The sequence below is a fragment of the Ambystoma mexicanum genome, chromosome 2p (assembly GCF_040938575.1).
Source record: "Ambystoma mexicanum isolate Mex_15411 chromosome 2p, UKY_AmexF1_1, whole genome shotgun sequence".
Classification (NCBI taxonomy): domain Eukaryota; kingdom Metazoa; phylum Chordata; class Amphibia; order Caudata; family Ambystomatidae; genus Ambystoma; species Ambystoma mexicanum.
Genome location: NC_090923.1, coordinates 1464951258 through 1464975804, shown reverse-complemented (window position 1 = coordinate 1464975804; position 24547 = coordinate 1464951258).

Genomic DNA, 24547 nt, shown 5'->3' with positions numbered 1-24547 from the left:
GTCTGCCATTTAAAAAGAGAAATTGAAGAAAATCACTTGGCCCTCCAGGGGCTGGGTGACCTCCAAAAAGAGCATCAGGGCTTGCTGGATCACACCAGGAGGGTGGAGGAGGCTCTGGCAAGAAAGGAGCAGGCCAGTAGGGATGGAACTGAGGAGGTAACCCTCCTGCAGCAGAGACTGGCCCAGTACTCCAGGACCAATCAGTAGGCACAGAGAGAGAATGAGGCTCTCTGCCAGCACAATGATAGGCTCCAGCAACAGGTAGCGATGCAGGAGAGACTGATAGAGTTTAGTAAGGCCTTAACTGAGGAACTGAAAGCGCAGGTGCTTGCTTTGCAACAGGAAGCAGGGGCGGATAGAGATGAGGTTCACTGGGAAAGAGAAACTCCTGAGCATAACCTCAGGAGCCCTAGTACCAGAGGCCTTCATCTCTCCCAGTACCTGGACTCTGCCACCCCATGTCCCCTCGCGCACATGAGCCAAGGGCCACGGGGATGGCAGATTACTATCCAGCTAGAAGTATGGGGCACATAGGCCAGTACCTCCCAGGAATGGATGGGCGGGCATCCGGGTATGGGCACCCAAGCACAGTGCAATTTAGTGGGGAACCCCAGGAGAGTAGGCCCATTAAGGGCATCCTGAAAACCTCTGCCCAGTTAGGTCAGTGGGGGGGATACCCATCAAATCCTGGCAGCAAGGAGCGATCTGAAGACTCCTCTGAGCGTTACAGGACACAGGAGACCAGGTCCCCACTTTCTGCCAGCCATTCCCAGGCTCGCAGAATCCGGTAAAACCTGGAAGATCAGACGGGCACCTCTGGGAGCAGTGCTTCGGAGTCAGAGGATGAATGGACCAGGGTGACCCGAACCAAAAAGGCCAATAAGGCAAAAAGGGCCTTGCTTAAGGACCCATTGAAACAAATAAAGGCAATAAGGAGTGTCATCACACATTATCATAAGAACGCCAAGTATTCTGTTTGGGAACACTTGGAGCTCTATGAGCAAATGATGGAGACTTTCCATTTGAAGGACAGCAGTAGCTGCATCCAGTACGCCAAATGGACATTCTCCCCTGAATACTCCAGTTTCTTTGCGGGGCTGGAGGACCAAAACCATTCAAGATGGTCCACATATAGGGCGGCCATCTTGAAAAAAAATTCTGTTCATAGAAATCCTCAAGAGGCTCGCAAGGCAGCCCAGAATTTGCAATGTGGGGAGGATCAGGCCCCACAAGAATTTGTGCAAGAATTGAAGCGTGCCTTTGCGCAGACCACCAGAAGGGTGCGCACGGACAGCAGAGAATTTATCAATACGTTTTTCCATGCCTTACCCAAATATATAATGACCCAGCTTGTGAGAGATTTTCATGAGAAAAGATCTTTAGACTGGGTCATTGAACAGGCTACCCGGATCTATGAGGTGCAGAAGCCCATCGAAAATAAAAATAATACGCCGAAAAACCCCAAAACCAACAGCACCCCTGCTGCTGCCAAGGTGGCAGAGGTAAAGGTTGCCCCCGTTTTAGATTTGGAGATGGGGGCCCTAAAAACCTGCCTGCACCAAATAATTCACAGCCCAGAAGGCCCTCGGGCCAGTCACAGACAGGGAGTCGAGGAGGTAGTACCACAAATGGGGTCCCCCGCTCCCCTGACTATGTAAGTCCCCGCTACAAGGGAAACCGACCAATCCTGGGTTACGTGTGGACTCCTCCAGCCCAAGGGGGGGATCCAGCCAAGCACCTGACCCGGGGAACTTCCCTCCTAACTTCCCCCAGGAGGGCAGAAATTCACCAAATCCTGGGCAGAACTTTTTCCCCAGGTATCCACCCAATTTCCAGCCCCAAAATCATCCATCCTTCTTTCCCCAATTCCCTGAGCCCAGACAACCGAATCCGGGAGAGGGGAGGCCAAGGGTGGAGGGGTACCAATATCTTCCCAACCAGGGGTACTACCAGAGAAGGGATAGCTGCCCTTCCCGGGATCAGCCCAGGGGAGAAAATAGAGCCCCGTATCAGCCTGAGCGGGTTTCACAACTTGAGCGCCAGGTCCAAAATATGGCACGAGATCTGGGTCACATACTGAGGGCTCAACAGAACCCTCAGATGAGCATGCCACTGCAGAATGCCCCAAACTCTGGACCTGGTGCTCCAGAACAATGACGGGGCAGCACCCCGATAACCCACCGGTTCCCAGGGAGGAGGCACAAGGGGAAGGGGGGTGTAAGGCCTTGGAGAAAGCTTCCTTCCCAACTTGTAAACAGCCCCTGGAAAACCAGGAACCGGAAACAAAATCTCCTGCCCCTGAAAGCCTGCCTCCCAAGGAGCAGAGGGGGGGTAGGAGAAACAAAGTACCCAAACAGGCCCAGTTTGTGGAGGAGGTAGAGATCTTCCAATTTGAGGGAGAGGGATCCTCAGAAGATCCTGGGAAAAGGATCTTCTCCTTCAAGGATGGGGGAACTCCTCCCAAGGAAAAATGGGTCCCAAGGGATGCCGATCAGACTGGGGAGATGTGGAGACTGAGCTACCGCCCCCCATCATCTCATCCCAGAACCCACAATACCAAAATCCCCTGGTTCAAACCCATCCTGGTGACTGCCTCCAAAAAGGGGGGGCGGCCCAGAACCGGAACCAGGGGAACCCACAATGGCTCTGATCTCCAGCTGCCAACTTTTTCTTTCAGATTCCCAAGGCTCTCCACAGAATTCTGCCCAAATCCCTTCGCTAGCAATGTCCAAAACCAGAAAGTTAGCCCACCAGTTGTCCAAAAATGTGCATTATCTGTGCCCCCTTGAGGAGAAGGAGGGAAGATATTATGCCCCGGTACAAGTACAGGGGCAGGGTACAATTGCGGCACTGGTGGACACTGGATCTCAAGCTACCCTTCTGTCCAGAAGGGCCTTTGATGAACTGACTGCAGGAAGGGGAGAGAATTACCGTATTCCTCTCACCTCTCTTCCTGGACAACTGCAGAACTTTGACGGGAAGGAAATTCCTGTCGAGGGGACTGCAGATTTGGACATCAAAATTGGGCGACACAAGGTGAAACACCCGGTCATAGTAGTGACTCCAGAGGGCACCCCTTGTTTGCTAGGGAATGACCTCCTGAGAAGGTTGTCACCCCTAATAGATTGTGTAAACAAGGTCCTCTGGACCCAGACTAGCCGACCAATAAAATTAAAACAGAGTGTCAACCATGTTAGTTTAAATGGCACCTGCCACATGGTTCAACAAAAATCTGACCAAGTAGAATTTCACTTCCAGAACAACCAAATTCCAGACGTGACCGTAATAGCAGTAGGACAACAGACTGGTGATGGGGGGTCCTCTCTATTTCTGAAAATCAACCTTCCTTCCAGTTTAAGGTGGTATTCCACACTGGAAGGAAACACCCTGAAATTCTTTACTAATCCACAATCAGAAACTCCCACTCCTATAGTCCAGAAAGATGTGAAATCAGCTCAGAGCCTGGCTGATATTCAGCAAATTGGAGAGCAGTTGTTCATCCCTGTTCAGTTAAATGATGGGAAGGACTCTGTTCTCGCTCGAGTGTGTGTGAACAACGGTAAGAGCTTCATCAGCGAAGCCATGTTCCGTCAACTCCCAAAAGATCCAGCCATTCCCACATTTAAACTGATAGACAAATGGGAAATGGACCTGGAAGCACCTAATTCCAAACATCTCCTGCCAAGCAGGTGTATGCTCAAAATCTCCATTGGCAACAAGAGCATAGTCCATAATTGTTGGGTCGTGCGAGACGTCACTCCCGCCTTTTACTTAGGCAGTGACATTCTCAATCGCTTCGCCATTAGTTTGGACCTAATAAACTTCAAAGCTGGGTCCCGATTAGCGGATAATCCCATGGGTTTTGATGATCAAGAAAAAGCATTTAGGTCAGCTCAATTGCTACCTTATGCAGTTGAAATTCAGATTAAAGAGGAAGTCACCATCCCAGAAAGGACCCGACATTTCTCCCTGGAAGTGAAAGTTAAAAGAGGACAAAAATTGAAAAACCCTGATGCTTATATTCATCTAAATGCTTCTCTCCAACAACAAGGGTTGGGGGTAAACCCAACTCCATTAGTCAACATAGAACATGACACCATTCCAATAGAGGTGGATAACAGCGACTTAAAGAGTATTACTCTAGCCGCAGGCACCATTATTGGAATGGCGGTTGATGACCGACATTTCTCCATTGATCTAGGAAATTAACTGTTAGGACCAATCCCCAAGGACTGTTTTGACAGTGACAGTGATGACAACACAACACCAGACAGGATCTTCACCCGGCATTGTGGGAACTTCCTGGTGTACACTTCTTGCCCTTATGGTAAGGAAGATGTGACTTGTGACTTCAGGAGGGATGAGGTGATTTTCCAGGTCCATGAGGGCTGCCTTTCCCACCTGAAGCCTCCAGTCCAAATCAGCACTCTGACCAGGGACTTCTCCACCCAGCTGTAAGAGGCCGCTGAGATAGCCAAACCAGAAGTCTTTCCAGGCTTCAGGCAGATGGTGGAAGAGAGGGTCAACCTAGCTGATGCCTGCGTGACTCTGGAACAGAAGCAAAAGTTGAAACAAGTTTTCTTGGATTTCCAAGATCTCTTTGCGGTAGACTCATATGACTGTGGTCGCACCGACATCCACACAACAACAATTCCCACGGACCCTGGCATGACTCCAGTGTTTGTGAAGCAATATCGCTTGCCTCTCGCATCCATGGGGTCCCTTACTGAAATAATTAAGAACCTTGAGTCCCGGGGAATAATCCGTTCAGTCCACAGCACTTTCAATAATCCGGAGCTGGGAATATTGAAGCCAAACGGCCAGTGGAGACTCTGCGCCGACCTTAGGGAGCTCAACAAACGGGTCCATACTTCCCGATGGCCTCTGCCCTACATTGACCAAGGGCTGGCCCAGATTCAAGGGTCACAAGTATTCACTGCAATAGACCTGACCAATGGATACTGGACCGTGCCTGTTAGTAGGGAGGACCAATACAAACTGGCTTTTACCTTCGGGGGCCAGCAGTACACATGGACCCGGACTCCCTTCGGATACCTAAACTCCGGCAATGAATGCAACATTTTCCTACATAAGGCCATGCCTGACCTGGGTGCGAGGGGTTACCTGGCTTATGTAGATGATGTCCTCATCAAAAGTTCATCTGTGGAGGAACACATAGCAGAGATCCGTTACGTTCTGACACAGTTGAGGGCCGCCGGAGCAAAACTTTCCTTTCAGAAAGCACAGTGGTGTAGAACCTGTGTTAATTTCTTGGGGCATGAGATTACTCCTCAGGGTCTCTGTCCCCAAGAAAAGAAAGTGGAAGCACTTCAGAAACTGAAAGACCCCATGACTCTGCCGGAACTAAGGAGCCTCCTTGGACTGACTAATTACAGCAGAAAGTTCATTGAAGGCTACGCAGAGATCACTAGACTCCTGATTCATCTCTTGAAGGTGGGGTCAAGTGGGAATGGGGTCCAGAACAATCTGAGGCAGTAAGGCAACTCAAAAGAAGCCTCTCACAAGCGCCTTGCCTAGCTTACCCTGTCAGAAACAAGGAGTTCTTCCTGGAGACAGGGTTCTCTAATACGTGCTTGACGGCAGTATTATACCAAAAGCATGACAAGGTCAATAAAGTAATCTCCTATGCGAGCAAAACCTTATCCTCTGTGGAGGAAAAATTCAATGGTTGTGAGAAGGCACTCCTGGCAACGGTGTGGGCATTGAAGAATTACCGCCCGTTTATCCAGGGGGAACACATCATAGTGGAGACTCCACACCAGCCTCTGCAATACCTCCAAAGTGACAGAATCCGGGCCGGAAATGTGAGTAATTCCCGAATTACTTCCTGGATTCTGTCAATGCAAGGCTTTCCTGTAGAGGTCAGATATGGCCAAAACAAGAAGAGTCCCCTCGCGCAAGGTCTGGCTGATTTGCATGATTGTGCCAGAGAAAACTGTCTCGAGGACGAAAGTCTAAAAATCAAAGACAACATGGAGGCATACCTTAATTCCCCACACAAAGTCTTTGAAGAAGACAAGTGTGAGGGAATGCCCACTGTCTATGTGGATGGATGCTCATACCATGTTGACGACAACGGGGAGAAAGAACTGGTGGCCGGCGTAGGGAATGCATGGGTGAATGAGTCACCAGAACCCTCCGCTGGATACAAAATTGGTCCCCGAAGTAGTCAGGTGGCAGAATTGATGGCTGTATATCAGGCCATCCTCACTGCTGTCCAACATCAACTCCACGAACTGGTCATAATCACAGATTCGGATTATGTACGGAACGGGTTCGTGGAGAACCTGGTTAACTGGAAAACCAGAGGCATGTTATGTGCTAATAACAAACCCCTGAAACATGGGAAGTTAATCCAAAATATTGATGATCTGGTCACATCGAATGGGATGACCATCTACTGGAAAAAGATCAAGGGTCATTCCAAAGTAGAGGGACCAGATAAAACTGGAAATGACTTAGCTGATCAGCTGGCCAAAACCGGGGCCATCCAAGGGGATCTAATAGAAATAGAGTCCCTGTTGGGGGAAATCCAGGTCACTGCTATCACTAGGTCCCAGACGAATGCTCACAATGATCTTTCAACTGCACAATGGAGTAAGGAGACCCCTGATGCTGATTTGATTACAGCTCAGAAGGGGGATCCAATAATTGGTAAGTTTTACCAACACATTGAGGACCCTGAGAACTTTCCCCTAACGGATACCGATTACATTGGGAAAGAGGACCTAAGAGTGTTGATGAAATGTCCAAAAATGTTCCGAATCCAAGATGGTTTGCTGGTAAGGAAATCCAAAGCTGGCCACGATCAGTGGGTGCTTCCTACCTCATTCCGAAGCCTGATGTTAAGTCACGCCCATGACGCGGCCACCGCCGGTCATAGGGGGTTTCACACAACACTGGAAATCTTAAGAGAGGTTGCATACTGGCCACACATGGGGCAAGACCTCGACCAATACTTGAAGGGGTGTCTTGAGTGTGCACAACTTCAGCCATCATCCCTCACACACCGTGCGCCTCTCCAAAAGAGGGGGATGACACTGCCATGGTCAGATTTGCAAATCGACTTTGTAGGCCCTGTAATCCGCTCGTCTAGAGGAAACAAGTACATGTTGACCGTTACATGCTTGTTTACCAAGTGGGCGGAATGTCTCCCAGCCCCAAACTGCAAGGCAGAAACAGCAGCTGCCCTGATGATTAACCACATCTTTTCCCGTTTTGGTCTACCTCAAAGGATTGAGTCAGACAGGGGTAGCCACTTCAGCAGTGAAGTAATGACAAAGATGTGGGAGATACTGGGGGTCAAAAGGAAGTTACATATTGCTTACAGGCCAGCTTCTTCTGGAGCAGTAGAGAGATACAACTGAACCATTGTGAGCATATTAAAAAAGTGTGTTGCAGATTCTAGGCCAAGTTGGGATATCCGATTACCTCTGGTCCTAATGGCCATCAGATCTACCCCTTCATCTGCAACCAAAATGTCACCATTTGAGTTGATGACGGGGCGCAAGATGGTGCTTCCCCAGCATTTGCTCTACAGGACCCAAGAGCAGACACTGATAAATGCCTCCACAACTCATGAGTATGTGGAGAATTTAAGGAAACACCTCCAACATGCTTTTGCCTATGCTCAGCGGAATCTAGAAAGATCAGCTGAGAGCATGAAGACCCACTATGATTTAAAAACTACCCGAAAGGAATATAAGGTGGGTGATCGGGTCTATCTATACAATTTCCAAAGGAACCAGGCCAAACAGCGAAAATTCTTGCCTACATGGAAGGGAGCGTTTGATATTATAGACAAGATCTCCCCTGTTGCCTATAAGATCTGCATCCCGAAAGGCAGTTCGGCAGAGGGGGAAGATAAGTGGGTCCATATAAATCAGCTAAAGTGTTGCCATCCCAGGCACACTCTGCAACAACTGGAGGAGTCCTCTGCAATACCAGAGGGGACCGCTCCAGAGTAATTCAATTCCAACCCTAAAATATCCCACATATAGTCTCTAAAATATTATGATTTGGAAAAAAAAATGTCTTATAATTGAATCTTGTTTTTTGTTAAAATAAGAACGCAAATGTTTTGACTATAAAATGTATATGCCACCCCACCATATCAATGGTGGGGAAGAAATGTCTAGGAATGTGTATTGCCGCTTTGCTTTATCATCCTAGGAGAGATGAAACCATGGAGACTGACCAAGGAGGACGGCCGGGGACCGGGAGCAGAGACCCGAGGGGCCTGGGGTACCGCCCAATCCTCCCATCAGGACCAGCAAGGAGAACTGATTGATCAACTAGAGGGAGGAAAAGATGCTGAACAGTGCCATCTATAGAATTGGAAGAAGAGGAGGCAAACATCCCAAATCTTGCGAGTTCCATCAGTGAAAGGACAGAATGGCCATCGCAAGAGGGGGGGCTTGTGGGATGTTTTTACCCATGCATCCAAGCCCTACCATAAAACTGTGCAGTACTGGCATGGAAAACATCATGATGGCCAGAACTCCCCAGAGAGTGCACAGGGAAAACATGAATAATAGGCTGCCACCCATTTTTGCCTATGTTGTGAGCACAGGAGGGCACTGCCTAAAACAACCATTGGGCTACACACACAGTAGCCTGAAACCATTGGGAATGGCAATGCTGATTGCCAAAAAGCTACTCAGAACTGTGGGGAATTAATTTTCTTAATCCCAAAAATGGTTGCAATACCGGTACTCACCACTATCAGAAAGCCGGCGGTTTAAAACCACCAGACTTTTGTGTAAAACTGAACAGAGGAACCCGAACCAGGCCAAGGAAAAACTTGCTAAGAGGAGGATACAATGTAAATCTATATTCTGAAATGACTTGAAGGAAGTAATTATTTAATGTACATGTAAAAATTGTAAGTTTTGATTTAAACTGGGAACTAAAGTGACATTTAGCTGAATTCTGCCTGACAACTACCCCCGACAGGAGAAACCTGCTCATCCACTCTTCCCAGGCCTGGCTGCATCCTGCTGCCCCTGCCAAAAGGAGCTCACACCTCCCTGATTGAATTAAGGGAGGGGACCTGCAGACTGCAGGAGGTTGAACAAAGCTTCGTCCTGGACTCAGGCAAATGTTATATTTGGGGGGCCGTAAAGTGGCTTCCTCTTGGAGAACTGGGAGGGGCAGTGCCTCTGCTAGCAGCTGAGCTTGGGGGAATTGGATAAACCAGTTATTCCACCCTGTGATGTGGGAAGCCACACCCCTTTTTCACCAGGGCATAATTTAAAAAAGATGGATAATTCATAGTACGGACTTGTCAAAATGATATAATTAATATCATTGTTCTTGTGATTTTTCTGTGGACGTTTTATGAGGCGTTAGGACCCTGTGGTGTATTCTGGGGGCTTGCTAGCGGAAAATAGGGTCTCACTCAAAATGTATGCATGTTAAAAATCTGACACTTTATCATCTGAAACCCATCTCCCTGGTGCACATTTGTGTAAAATCTGGAAAGGTTTAGAGGTCGTTATCTGGATGAAAAGGGGAGAATTCTGTCATCAGTGGACACGACATCGTACAAAGACAGGGATCGGATGGTTTGGTGCTACAGAAAATATGTTAACTGGACCTATAATATTAGAAAAATGGTACATAGCTAAATATGTATTTGGGTCAGAAATAGATTTGTGTGCAATCTGACAAGGGGAGATTCCTCTGACCATAAAACCTACAGCATCACTCTGACTCACATTTCCTTCCCCCAATCAAGGGAGAGAGGAGGAATTGGACAATGATAAGTGAGAGGGGCAGGTTTAGTTATGACCAACGCACACACCCACTTTCCAAAACACATAAAAAGAGACTGCTGGGACAGGTAGAGACATTCAATTCCATTTTCTGCTGGACGCTCTGCCGGGAGACTCCAGACTTCACATCCATCAATCTCCAAAGACCAGAACTTTACTTCAGAACTTAAAGCAAGGGCCTAAACCCACAAACTGAGAACTCTTCTCAGCAGGCCTCAGCATCCTTAAAATCATTTGCAAACTATTCCACAGCTGGGCGAGCTGTTTGAATTCTTTGCCAAGAACAATTGCCAGAGACCAGACCAGAGATCCGGATCGCTGAGAGCCGAACCGGTGCCTGATTGACCCGCCGTATCCAGAGAGGCTAGACCAGCAGAACAGAGCTGACCCAGACCGCTGTGAGCAGAACCAGTGACCCAGATCGCTGTGAAGTGACGAGACCAGAAACGGAGTCAAGTCCAAAACCTGACCAGATCCGTGGCGAGGCCCATTCCTGCCCAAAATATATTGTGAGTACCGCCAGAACTGTGCATAACCCAATCTCTTAGTTAAAATACTTCCTATACTTTCCCCGTAATTGCGAGACACGCACTCGCGAAATTTACCATGATTTGCGATTTGGCCCGATTTCTTCATCTGTAGAAATCAGCAGCTTTTTGCTTCTCTTTGTTAAAATCCGTTTGCAACCTGGTAACAACTCATAGGGCATTGCTAAAGTGAGCCTGAACTAATACCAACAAGCATCTCTCACTCACCTTGAACCTCTAGAGGGAATTAAAAGCAATTTTAGCACCTTTTCACTTCCTTGCAAACCACATTAAAGTAATTTGCCTGTGTTTAAAACTCATCCCTGTTTTCTCTAAGCTTGCTGGGGGAACTGGAACTGTGTATTGCATTATAAAGTGTGATTTGTGGGATTCTTGAAGACTGTGTGCTCTCCTTCCATTTCTTGTATTGCATAGGGGGGGAGTGAATTGGCAAAAGAAAAAGTGATCATATTACCTTTTGCTAAAATCATAACAAGTTATTTCTGTACTGCATTTTATTCCACCTTGCATTTCCTTGAAACCATCAAGCATTTTCAGCTACCTCATCCTCTACACTACTCCTAAGTAACCAAATCAGTGTACCCCTGTAACATTATCCATTGTTGATCACGGTCGTATTCTGAAGTGTGATATCAGTTATCAATTTATTTATAAAGTGTGATAGATATATATTGTTGAATTGTCCAAATAAACCTTTTAAATTTGCAAAACAAACCTACTTCTTGGCTCAGTGGGGTCAGGGGGATTCTAAGAGGGGGGTGTTATACAAGGGTTGTCATCCAGAGTACTGAACTGGATATAAAAATACATCAATAAGGGTTTTCCTCAGCATCCCAGACTAGGCATTGATTTAGCTGTAGTGTTGATTGAATATCACTTACAATACACCAGGTCATTAGGCATGTGTGTTTTGCCTGGGCCCAATTGGCCAATCAGGACCGGCGAGAGGCAGGATATAGGCACCAGGAAGCAGCCCGGTGCAGAGGGGGAGCCGCACGCACCACGCGCTTTGTGGGCATATAATTTAAAAATCCAAAAAGGCCAGGCTCTGGGCTGGGGCATGGGGGCACTCACCTTGCCTGGGAGGGAGGACGAAGTGGCGCGGGTGCGTCGCATACACCAGGTCATTAGGCCTGTGTGTTTTGCCTGGGCCCAATGGGCCAATGAGGACCGGCGGGAGGCAGGATCTAGGCACCAGGAAGCGGGCCGGTGCAGAGGGGGAGCCGCGCACACCACGCGCTTTGTGGGCATATAATTTAAAAATCCAAAAAGGCCAGGCTCTGGGCTGGGGCATGGGGGCACTCACCTTGCCTGGGAGGGAGGACGAAGTGGCACGGGTGCGTCGCATACACCAGGTCATTAGGCCTGTGTGTTTTGCCTGGGCCCAGTGGGCCAATCAGGACTGGCGGGAGGTGGGATCTAGGCACCAGGAAGCGGCCCGGTGCAGCAGGGTAGCCACGCACACCATGCGCTTTGTGGGCATATAATTTAAAAATCCAAAAAGGCCAGGCTCTGGGCTGGGGCATGGGGCACTCACCTTGCCTGGGAGCGCTAATTATTTGCAACTAAATTAGCAGAGGCTGGCGCCATTTTATCAACCTACCAAGACAAACTAGTCATATTGGGAGACTTGGGAGAAAAGGAATCCACAGCAAAGACACTCTGCGCATTCCCGGAAACTTTGCATTTCAAGCAAATAGTAAATGGATCCACCCACAATGCCAGATACATCCTGGATGCAATTTTCTGCAGAGAAGGACAATGCGCATCTGCGCCACCTACACTGATGGTATGGAGCTACCACTACTTCATACCATTCTCTATCACATCCCAAACCTGCCTACTGGCTGGAAACGGGACTGTCTATGCCAGCAAGAAATGAAACTGGAATAACCTAGAGAACCTAACAAACCTCCTAGACTCCACCCTCCCAAGCAGAACAGAACCCACCGAAATAACTCTAGACAAAGCAAAAAAAACTCTCAATAATTGGTTCACCCTAGACCAGCTGGCACCAGCAAAAACATTGAAAGAGACACCACAAAAACTGGCAGCAGAAAGGTTCATGGAAAAACTGAAAGAACGGAGAAAAAAGGCAACATGGAAAACAATGGGGCGAACAATACAATCGGCAATACAAAATAAAATACAAAAAATAGCTCCAACTTTACAAATCAATAGTCCTCAAAACAAAAATAAATACTATTACGCCACAAGAATAGAATCGGCAAACAAACCACAGAAAGAACTCTTCAAAATCATCAAAGAGATTAAAAAAAAACATCCTACAAGAATTCATCCTCCAGCCATAAGCACTCTGTGACAACATCACGAAGCACCTGAGATCAAAAATAGATACAATTCAGGAGACCATCAACACAGCCCGGGATAATACAACTACAACTGCCCGTCCACAGGCACTGGGAGAAACTCAGATTACAACAAAACTATCCTGTCTAGAACCAATCACAGAAGAAACCTTCACCACACTGATCAAGGACACCAATCTTGCAGGATCCCCAAGGGATGCCTGGCCTCTGATATCTTCAAAGGAATCCTCAACCAAAGAAACCCCAGTGACACACTTCTGGATCCTAATGAATCTGTCACTCAAAAGAGTAATAGTACCGCCCGCCTTCAAATCAGCATACATGAAACCACTGATTTAAAAGGAATCTGAAAGCACAGAAAACCCGAGCAACTACAGACAAAAATCCAACCTGCCCTAGACCAATGAGAGGAACAGAATCAGCACTCCTATCAATATGGGACTTCCTAAAAATAAACGCAGATGACAATGCCAAATTGGCCCTCATATTGCTCAACATATGAGCGGCTTTTGACACAATCAGCCACGCAACACTAATAAATAGACTGTTGGAATGTGGCATACACGAAACTGCACTAAAGTGGCTTACCTCATGCCTAAAAAACCGAACCGAAAGAACCTACCTACCACCGTTCACTTAAAACACCAAAAATATAACCTACAGAGTCCTACAGGGATCCAGCCTCTCTCCTCTGCTCTTCAACATTTACATGTGCTCACTGATGGAAATCAGTTGAAGCCACAGACTCACTGCCTTCAACTACGCATATAGCACAGAACTGATTATGAAAACAAACAGAACCCATGAACAAAATAATAGCCTAAACAACTGCCTCACAGACATCTACAATTGGATGACAACAAACAACCTTAAACTGAACCCAGCAAAAATGGAAATAATGCTCTCACCCACAGGAATCGACGGAGGGTACCCACAACTGGACTGGCCACTGGCATGGGAATCAAGCAGAGACTACCGATGTAGTAAACAACCTAGAATACTCATGGATAGTGGACTATCCCTGAAACCGCAAGTCAACGCAATCACCCAAAAATCGTTCTTCCTCCTAGGACTACTCAGTGGATTACATCCCTACCTGTCCTTCCCTCACAGAACCCTCACAATCGTATCCCTGATAATCACCAGAATTGACAACGCAAACAGTCTCTACCTTGGAATGCCATAAATACTCACCAAGAAACTCCAAAGGGTGCAAAATGCAGCAGCCAGGATCCTATTAAGACTAAACAGGAGAGACCACATAACTCCAGCAGTGAAATTCCTACACTGGTTACCAGTAAATAAACACATCAAATTCAAAGCATCTGCATCGCCCACAAAGCCATGCACAGACAAGGAGCTGAATTCCTCCAAGACAAGATTAGCCGGTATCGCCCAAGAAGAGACCTAAGATCCAGCAATTACCTAAAATAGAGACGAAACATTATGAAAAAAGTAAATTTGCCATAACAGCATTGTGACATCTAATTGTATATCTCTGGAACACCATTCCCAAAGAAATTATAACCACAGAAGACCACATCACCTTCAAGAAATTACTCAAAAACTGGTTATTCAACCAACACTGACAACTGCTAAGGGACACTGGCAGCATCATCACAGACAAACAACTAGAGAGGAAGCGAGATGGGGCTGACAAACCACAACCAAGAATATGGGTAGATACCATTAGGCAGCAACCAAAGAGTCACACCAGAGGTTCCAACAAGCTCACAGACTTGCTAACCCAACTCCACTCCTCTAACATAACTAACTCCACTACACCAAACCTTGAGCTAACCACACTACACATAAACACACAAAGAATCAATTCTATGTTCACACCCACATCTCGATGCTGTCAGCACACCTAGAGTCAACCACCCCATATAGTCCATAAAACCATCAACAACGCAAGCGCACACCAAGACACCTGATAGTCCTACAGCTACAGCCACTGGTGACTCTGGATCCCTTATGGACACAAACCAGTGCGCATAAACACAATCCACCCAACATCACACAACACATGAACAACAACACAAACACTAGCACACACCAGAGACTTTGAGTCTTGCTCATACAGTTACAATGCATGGGTCTCCCGCACCCACTCCCACATGCAAACCAGCACTCCCGGCGCCAGTTCCTCCTGGTTTTGAACCTATCCTTTCATCATATCCTCACTAACCTCCCCACCCCGTCTCTTGCAGAGCCACGCAAGCGCCTGGAGACTGCCCCAGGGTGGTAGCGGTGCGCAGTATAAATCAACATCCTCCAACCCAAGAGGCCTCTCAGAGGAATTCCTGTTTGGAAACGTCTTCAGTTTTCTTGTGATCCGGTCTGCCACGGGAAATACTGATAGGTGTGAGGACACAGTTCGTATGAGACATAGACAAAGAGCTATGCTGTACTATTGCAATTGAAAGAAGGAAAAGATGTTTCAAAATCAGAAAACATCCAAAGAGGTGCACTGCCCCTTCTGGGTCAATAGGACTTGGGAGCAGTCTGTTACATGTCAGGCAGCACAAGATGCGGTCAACATTTCTGAACCTGGATTGGCCTCTTGAGAGGACTTTCCTATTGGGAAATCTCTCAAATAATACGATAGGCCAGTCTGCCCCATCAGGAACGTCTGAGGACAGAGTGACAGAGAGTGCTGCATCTTCTGGTGTTGTGCAATTGTGTGTTGAAGAGTAAGAAACATACGCAAAGCCACAGAGCCTTGCATCCCCTACTGTGGTGGGACGGAGGTGGGGAAAGTGGATGTGGATTGAGATTTGGTGAAATTGAGCGCATTTCCTACATGCGCTCCAACCCTTTTAATCTAACTTGCTGTGTCCTCTCCCATGTTTAGCATATAGGGGATGGAGTTCCTTCTTCAATAATTGTAGGGAGATGGTGTCCATTCACCTCACATGTACCACAGACCTGTGTCCTGCACAAGCAGGCAAGAACCATTTATACATTTACGTGTGAGCTGCAAAGAAAGTTTCAACTCACTTTCCACCAAAGAACCCTTGCAACTCACAAAAGAATGCAATGTCTGTGATTTGCAATGGCAATTGCAAATTGCAGTATCTCCTTTATTCAATGCAACCTAACACTTTGCATTTGTGAACCCTGCCACTTTGTGTATTACTGGTTAGTTTTGGCAGTTAGGTGGTGCTTAAGCCCACCTGTAAGCCACAATCATTTCATTATAGTGCAGCTAGAAGTGAGAGGATATATGAGGAGGAACTCATGGCTTGTCTGTGTTGTTTGGTTATTTACCACCCATTGACTGCCCATGACTTTGTTAATTCCTAAGGCCACTACCACCTACTTTCTGCCCCCTCAGCCCAGAGCACATCCTCCTGTGATCTCTTTGAGCTACCTCCATCAAGCAGTAACATCAAAGTTTGGCCTTCCTTTGTTATTTCTAAGATGTCCGCTGAGAGTTAATCGCTTAGTTGCAGTTGCAAATGCGCTACTGGTCTCATAGAAATGTCTTACCAAGTTGCCTTCAACCACTTAAATTATATTGTTTCCTTACACTGATTTCCTATTACAAACAAGCAATGACAAACCAACAGTTTTGGCTTGTATAGGCACTTTCCAGAAACTGCTACCATATGCCCAGGTAGTCATATCGTTTCCCCCTCTTGTGGTCTTATGCCCAGGTAGTTCCATCATGGTAGTGCCTGGCAAATGCATATGCCATTCCTACACAAAAGCTGATGCTTTTCTTCATATCCAACATCCATTCAGTCACTGCTTTTTTGTTAATCAGTTCTTTGCTGGCTTGTATGCTTTAAGAAAGAATAATATATGAAAATATATGAAACGTGACAACGTATATTTAATAAAGTGCCTTATGTATTCGTTCAACTTGTGTTTTTCAAGTTTGGAACATGATTTCTTAAATAAAACAACCATTTGGCTTGGTATTCGTCTTCAGCTGAATACTTGATGTACTATTCGGTATTCAGCTAATTACTAAATATGTTATTCTGCACAAACCTAAAATACATAGAAAGAAAATGCAGAGCACAATCGCCTTGCCTGTAGCGACTGTTCCTCCACAGCACTGAACTTTATACACTCCTCCCCTTTCTAACTGCCCACCATTTGCACCTCTTGACGAAAATGCTGCAGACCATAGCCCCTCCCCTATTACCATCCACTGTGGTGTCTGCAGCCATATAACATTAATCCCGCTAAAGCAAAGAAAGACCAAACTCTGAGCTCGGAAGTTAAGGATCTGAGCACTGGCAAGGGCGGACCACTGGGGATTAATATTATATGGCAGCATGGGCATGGACCTTTGGTTTTGCCAAATTCAGGAATCTGGATAGGCAATTTTTCCCAGATTCCAAATCTGAGGAAATCTGACCCAATTCTGCAAAACGTGCTATCATTTCTACTCCTCTTAGAGCCACATATTCACCCTTTATTTAAGGCTCAAATTAACAATACAATTTTGATAGTTTTGATGGCATTAGCCATTTTCTTTTACCTGCCATATTTAAGGAAATCTTGCCCTGCTGGTTTTCATGTTACACGCTTTAAGCGGGCCAAGGACATCCAGTCCTAGGCAGTGGCGTGTTTAGGCTTTCTGCTGCCATAGGCCCAAATAAGTGCATGTGCCCGCCCAACTTTACTCTACCTCTGACAGACTCTGCAGCTTCACCAGATTCCCCCCTTCAACAAACTCTATCCGCTTGACCAAACTACGCCCCTTTCACCCCCATTCTGTCCCCCTTTTTGGCTACTTAACACTATAAGGACGTTTTTACTGTTGCAGGGATTAGAACGTTATTGCTTCCTCTCTATTAATTCAAGCCTGTCATCTTCTTTGTTATGCTAGTTGAAAGAGTGTTTTCAGATCTCTGCTGCCCAAGATTTGGAGAAGGCACAGTTGAGTGCACTAGAGGTCATTGTTACAGCTAATTGTCTACTTTCGGTTATGTCCAAAAACAATCTTTTAGAGGCAGCGATAAGAACATAAACTGTCTGTCAACTGGACACAAGTGAGAGAAGGTTGGAACGTAGATTTTTGGTTTCAATGCTAATATCTGGTTTCTCTCACAAATTACCTGCTGCCACTCTATGAGAAGCACCTAGACTGGTCTGTAATATAAATGCAACATAACTGAATATCTACATCCCGTCTTGTCAAATGGTAAAGTTTACAAATGAAATATATGCATGAGGTACAGGCACATCTTATAAAATAGTTGAAAGAAAAGAACTTAACCCCCTTCTCATGGTTACATCTCTGGTGTTAGCAGGGCGAAAAATGGAAATAAGGCAAGTTACCTGCTGCAGCCGATGTACCTCCAAACCCTGGGCTGGTACACCATTGAAATGTGGCAAAATCACAAGTGAAGTTTGTAAACTCTGCCTGGGCATAAACACTTCAGTAGAGTAAAGACAGTTGGAAAAGGTTCTTGGAATCTTTGGCTCTACATTCTAACAATGGAGTATTGGATAAGGGTGACCCGGAACATTCATGTTTGGGAAGCAACAGCATGTCTCATAGCTGCACAATAAAGGCACCTTTCACAACAAATGAAGTGGAAGATACTGTTTACATCATTGCTGTTTGTACAGTTGTTCAAAATACCCCAAACTCCAAGAGTAAAATTGAACAATGGATCAGGCGTACCAGCACATTATTACCTTTGTGGGTGTGGTTTGGGCTATGGGCCTTGCCAGCTTGTCTTTAAGGTAATTTAAAATGTTAACTCTGTAGAGTTTGTTGGACTGTACAATATAATTGGACATTTTAAGATTTGTGGGTATAGATATAGATGTGTGGCTGTCGTTTCAAGTACTGTGTCACAGTAAAAGTACTTCCTTTTATTTAAATATAACCAATGTAAAGATTACCACTAAACATAACAGTTATGCATTGTGTGACAGAATAATAATAATTTGTTTTTGATATAGCGCTTTAATCTAAAGCACTTTACATAGGACATATTTACATACATTACCCAATCAAAATTGATATCGATCTTGGAGGAATGAAAGGCTGAGTTGGTCTTGCTGGGATTTGAACGTGCGACCTGCCGATAAAACACAGATCATAGCAAGAAGCGTTTAACCGGCTGAACCATCTTATCAGCTGCATAGTTTGTAGTTGGTTCTCTTGGTAGTACTGAGCGTGCAGCACAATTTCATCAAAGACGCAAGATAAACCCAGCAGGAATGCCATTGGTCTGCTTAGCACTGAGCAGCTTCTGTAAAGATGGCTGAATGGATATCGTTACGGGACACCTTTGTAGCTGTGAAACAATGTGTACCTTTGGCACACAGTTTTTGTTCTCACGCTTCTATGGCATTGGGTATCCTTTCACACGTTTCTTGATGCGCACGTGCATTTAGATTTACTCTTCGCCATTTTAACTTCTCTATGATCTATTTCATGCTCGCACCTTTTGGGCGGCCACAGACCTCTGAAATGTGTGGCCAAGGAAGCAAAATGAGTGCTTGCTCTGAACATCATTCTACTGCCACCTCTGGGAACTCTGAGCTTGACCTAAGCATAGGCATGTGTTGAACATTGTAAAATGATGCCTCCATTTTAACCTTTAGTTTTCTGAAGGGAAAACCCTAATTTTTGCAACGGTTTAAAAAATGCATGTCGTGTATTTTAATATAAAACTGATTGCTTAACACATTGTATGTGAGTATTGATTAGAAATAATTCCAAAGATAATGTGAAGTGGCAACAATAAAACCAATGAGACGTGTCTGTTTTTCATAGCAAAGAGCATTTTGGGAAGTTAAGTATGACACAAGAGCTTTACATATGTCATATATGTCTGTGATCGTTGTATGACCAAATCACTAAATACCTACAGCACGTTGGGTTTGGTACGCGTTTCCTTTTTTAATTTTGTTTTAAACAAAAACACCCTAACAATGAAGCTTTTGCAAATATCAGGCATATATACAAGTTTGACCATCATAAACTTACCCGTCAGAGTGGAGTGACTGCTAACTGCTCAAATATGTATTGTAGATCAGCCAGACTGGAGAAACAAAGTTACCTTTATATTTAAAAAATGACAACCAGTAAATTTAATATAAACTGTAATACAATGCTGTTCTTCTGGCAATCTGCTGCCCTAGTCCTGCAACTGGTAGGCCTTGTAAATACATCTATGGTCCTAGGCCCCAACAGAGTTTAAAATGTGGCTTCAATGGCATAGACAACCTGGTGTGGCCTCTGGTCCTGCCACATAACATGCAGGGGATGAGTGGGAAGGGAGCAGCTCAGGCTCTTCATGAGTCTAAGGAATGCGGCTCACAGCTTGAACATAAACTAACACTCTAAAAGTGTCAGACACAGTAGCACAGGGAGCAGGAGAAAGAACTGGATAGCCTCATCGCCCCCCGGGCTCTGTCTGCAGCATCGTTTGCTCCATTAGATCTCACCTGTTTCTGTAACCTCCATGTGTAGAAATGGTGCCTGGGTACAGTATTAAAGGAATGGTTTGCCCAAAGATTTTTCTTTCAAAAATAGATAGGCAATATTAAAAAAAAAATGATTGGCATTTTTTTTTTTTGAAGTCCCTATGTAAAATTTTGAGCACTCAAGCCCAAAAATGTGCAAAAGCAAGCACATGTGCGCATCCATTTTGTGAAATGGATGCCCGCCTGTGCTGGCTTTTGCTTTTGCGGCACTAATGAAGGAAAAGCCCACCAGCTTTCCTTCATTGGTGCCGGGAGTCGGAGGACGCGGACCAGACACTACAGGCAGAAAAGCTGCAGCTGCATCTCGGTAAGTGCAGGAGCCCAGAAAACTTAGGAATAAAACCGCAGCTTTAAAAACGTTGTATTTATGTTTGCGGTCGCTTTTGAAGCGACCGCAAACATAAATACAACGTTATTGTGTTTGAAAACGCTGCAGTCTATCTTTCTAAGTTTCTCAGGCTCTTGCGAGCCTGAGAAACTTAGAAAGAAAAACCGCAGCATTTTCAAACACAACGTGTTGTGTTTCTGCCTAAATCTGCTTTCCCATTTGGGGCTCTAGGGCTCCCCGTGGAAAACGAATTTCAGCAGCGGAAAGCAAGAAGCAGCGATTTTCAACGTGTGGTGAGATTGAGATAAATTGCAATTCGCGGCACTTTTTCCGCAAGCGTAAATCGCGATTACAGAAAAACTATAAGGAATTGGACATACGGTTCAAAAGATATGGACTTTTTTGTGGAGGTAGATTTTCAGAAATAAAGTCAAGATTTCAGAATGACAAATGCGCGTTACAGATTTGAAATCACCAGGATGGACACAACAATCTAAATGCAGTTCTGGACAGGTTGAAATGGATGGGATAAGATTACTTTAGACTAAGAGATGACTATGCACAGTTCTAGACTAAATACTCACTCCTAGTTTTGGAATGGAATGGAAATGGGCCTCGTCACCGATCTGGTCAGGTTTGGACTTCACTCGCCACTGGACAGGTCTCAGGCCCTCTAGGTTCTGTGTTCAGCACTGCACGGCGGTCTGCGGCCTCTGGAACAGGATCTGACGGGTTCTGGGTACAGCTCTGCTTTCTGGGTCTGGAGTCCTGGTTCTAGCACAGGGTTCCTGGCTAGAATCAAACAGCACAGCCCGGCTGTTGAAGGTGATAGCCCCTTAAAGTTTAGGGGTTAGAATCTGGTTGCTAGATTCTGAAGCCTGCTGGGAAGAGTTTAGCTTGTGGATTAGGCCTCTGTTTCAGGTTCTAGAGTTTGGGTTCTAGAGCTTGGTTCTGGATCTATCTGGAGTCTAAGTTCTGGAGCCTGTAGTCCTTCTGGATATTGTCTGGATCTGGTCGGGCAGAGTGCTGCGCAGGAATCAGTTGAAGTGGAAAGTGAATGTCCCTATCCGGGTCTCAGCAGTCTCTTTTTCTTTTTTTCACAGTGGGTGTGGAGGCTGACTCTACATGCCCAACCAATTAAGGATTTGATAGGTTAAAAGATTTACTGTCCTCTGACTGGAGAAAGGAGTGGTGAGTTAGAGTGATGTTGTGTTTATGGCTCAGCTGTAATCCCTCCTATTGGGTTTCTCATAGAAAATCAATTTTTAATAACAACCAGGTTTCCCAGATACACAAGTTGTTGAGAAAACATGTACACATCGTAGATTAATTAAGGTATATCCTTGTCCAACTCTGATTTTCCTAAGAGCTTTAGTTCAGAAATGACAACTTATTCACGATTTTGGTGAATTTCGCAATATTGGTTCGGCACCCAATCTTACACAGACATACACACCCTCTCTGAGCATATTACTGTAAGTTGTTATGTTTCTAGCATAAACACTGCAGCTACAATATTAATAATTACGGGGTTTGGTCTCAGAGCATCCTACGGCATCCAGCTTAGTCTTGAACTGTGAGTGAAGGTGTCATTTTAAGAATCTCAAAGTTGTACATTTCTATCAGCTGGTTACAATTAGTTATCAGTATTCTTATAAAACATATATTTGCCTTCAATTCAGTCCACCCAATGGTTTGTCTCTGCCCCTAGAATCTGGCCTGACTCAGAGGTCACATGTCTTGTTTCTCCCAGAGCAGTGTTGACAGTTACACCCAAATCAGCATATTCTAGTCAGCTGAAAGAATCCATTGTCTCTTTTCTCCGGGTTGCAGGGAAAATCTCCTCCCTCTTAATCAACATGACCATGCGATATCCTGCCTTCTGGTGTGGAGTCCCCAGGTGTGAAGGATTCTCATGAAAGCAAGCTTTTTGAAGTTTTAGCTGCATCAGGTTATTTCCTGATCAATTGTACATATTTCCTTGTGAACAAAAATATAACATTATAAACTGAAAATAAGCATGATTTCTTTAAATCAAGTCTTCTGTTTCAGAATATAGCTTTAAATTGTATCCACCTCTTAGCAAGTCTTTCTTTGGCATAGTTTGAGTTCAATTATTTAACCTTACAAAGAATCTGGTTTAAAACGCCGGCTTCTGATAGTGGCGAGTACCGGTATTTCACCCATTTTTGACAGCTGTCTTTCCATTAAATGTCTTTAACATGGGATTTTGTCCTAATAACATATGATTCTTGCTGACCTTGTACTGAGGTGGATTCTTGCAGTAGAGTAATGTGGAACACCCAACAAGAAGGTTGGATCTTTATGGTGGTTTTGTGAGCCATGATTCTAGCAATTTTTGACACCAAATAAAACAGATTTTTGAACAGCTCTATATTCCTTTGCATTGATTTTGCTCTGTGTGCAGCCAAAGGATGGGTTCTGGGAATGATTTCCTGTATTAACACTGACAGAGGAAAAAGTGGATGGTGGCCTATCTGTCAGGTTTTCACTGTGATGATTTTTCTGGTGATTTCTGGCGAGCCGCATGCTTTCCAGTGGCTATTCTGATGTTTCTGCTACCAGCAATTTACAGTACTGTTGTAGGGCTTGGATGCATGGGTGAAAACATCCCACAGCTGCGAGCATGCCACGCTACTGTATCTTCTGCAGGTCTCCTCTGTTTGTGTGGGAAGCCTATGCCTATGCTGTGCCTATTCCTTGTGTGCTTCGAGCATACTAGGCTGCTGCATCTTCTGCAGCTCTCCTCTGTTTGTGTGGGAAGCCTGGACTATGCCTATGCTGTGTCCGTTGCTTGTGTGCTGCGAGCATACCACGATGCTGCAGCTTCTGCAGGTCTCCTCTGTTGTGGGAAGCCTAGACTATGCCTATGCTGTGCCCGTTCCTTGTGTGATGCAAGCATGCCACGCTGCTGCATCTTCTGCAAGTCTCCTCTGTTTGCGTAGGAAGCCTGGACTATGCATATGTTGTGCCCGTTCCTTGTGTGCTGTGAGCATGCAATGCTGCTGCATCTTCTGCAGGTTTCCTCTGTTGTGGGAAGCCTGGACTATGCCTATGTTGTGCCCGTTCATTGTGTGCTTCGAGCATGCTAGGCTGCTGCATCTTCTGCAGCTCTCCTCCGTTTGTGTGGGAAGCCTGGACTATGCCTATGCTGTGTCTTTTGCTTGTGTGTTGCGAGCATGCCACGATGCTGCAACTTCTGCAGGTCTTCTCAGTTGTGGGAAGCCTAGACTATGCCTATGCTGTGCCCGTTCCATGTGTGATGCGAGCATGCCACGCTGCTGCATCTTCTGCAGGTCTCCTCTGTTTGTGTGGGAAACCTGAACTATGCATATGCTGTGCCCGGTCCTTGTGTGCTGTGAGCATGCCATGCTGCTGCATCTTCTGCAGGTCTCCTCTGTTTGTGTAGGAAGCCTGGACTATGCCCATGCTGTGCCCGTTCCTTGTGTGCTGCGAGCATGCAGCACTGCTGCATCTTCTCAAGGTCTCCTCTGTTTTGGAAAGCATGGGCTATGCCTATGCTGTGCCCGTTCCTTGTGTGCTGCGAGCATACCACGCTGCTGCATCTTCTGCAGGTCTCCTCTGTTGTGGGAAGCCTGGACTATGCCAATGCTGTGCCCGTTCCTTGTGTGCTGCGAGCATGCCAAGCTGCTGCATCTTCTGCAGGCCTCCTCTGTTTGTGTGGGAAGCCCAGACCATGCCTATGCTGTGCCCATTCCTTGTGTGCTGCGAGCATGCCACACTACTGTATCTTCTGCAGGTCTCCTCTGTTTGTGTGGGAGGCCTGTGCCTATGCTGTGCCCATTCCTTGTGTGCTGCGAGCATGCCATGCTACTGTATCTTCTGCAGGTCTCCTCTGTTGTTGGAAGCCTGGACTATGCCTATGCTGTGCCCGTTCCTTGTGTGCTTCAAGCATACTAGGCTGCTGCATCTTCTGCAGGTCTCCTCTGTTTGTCTGGGAAGCCTGTACTATGCCTATGCTGTGCCCGTTGCTTGTGTGCTGCGAGCATGCCATGATGCTGCAACTTCTGCAGGTCTCTGTTGTAGGAAGCCTAG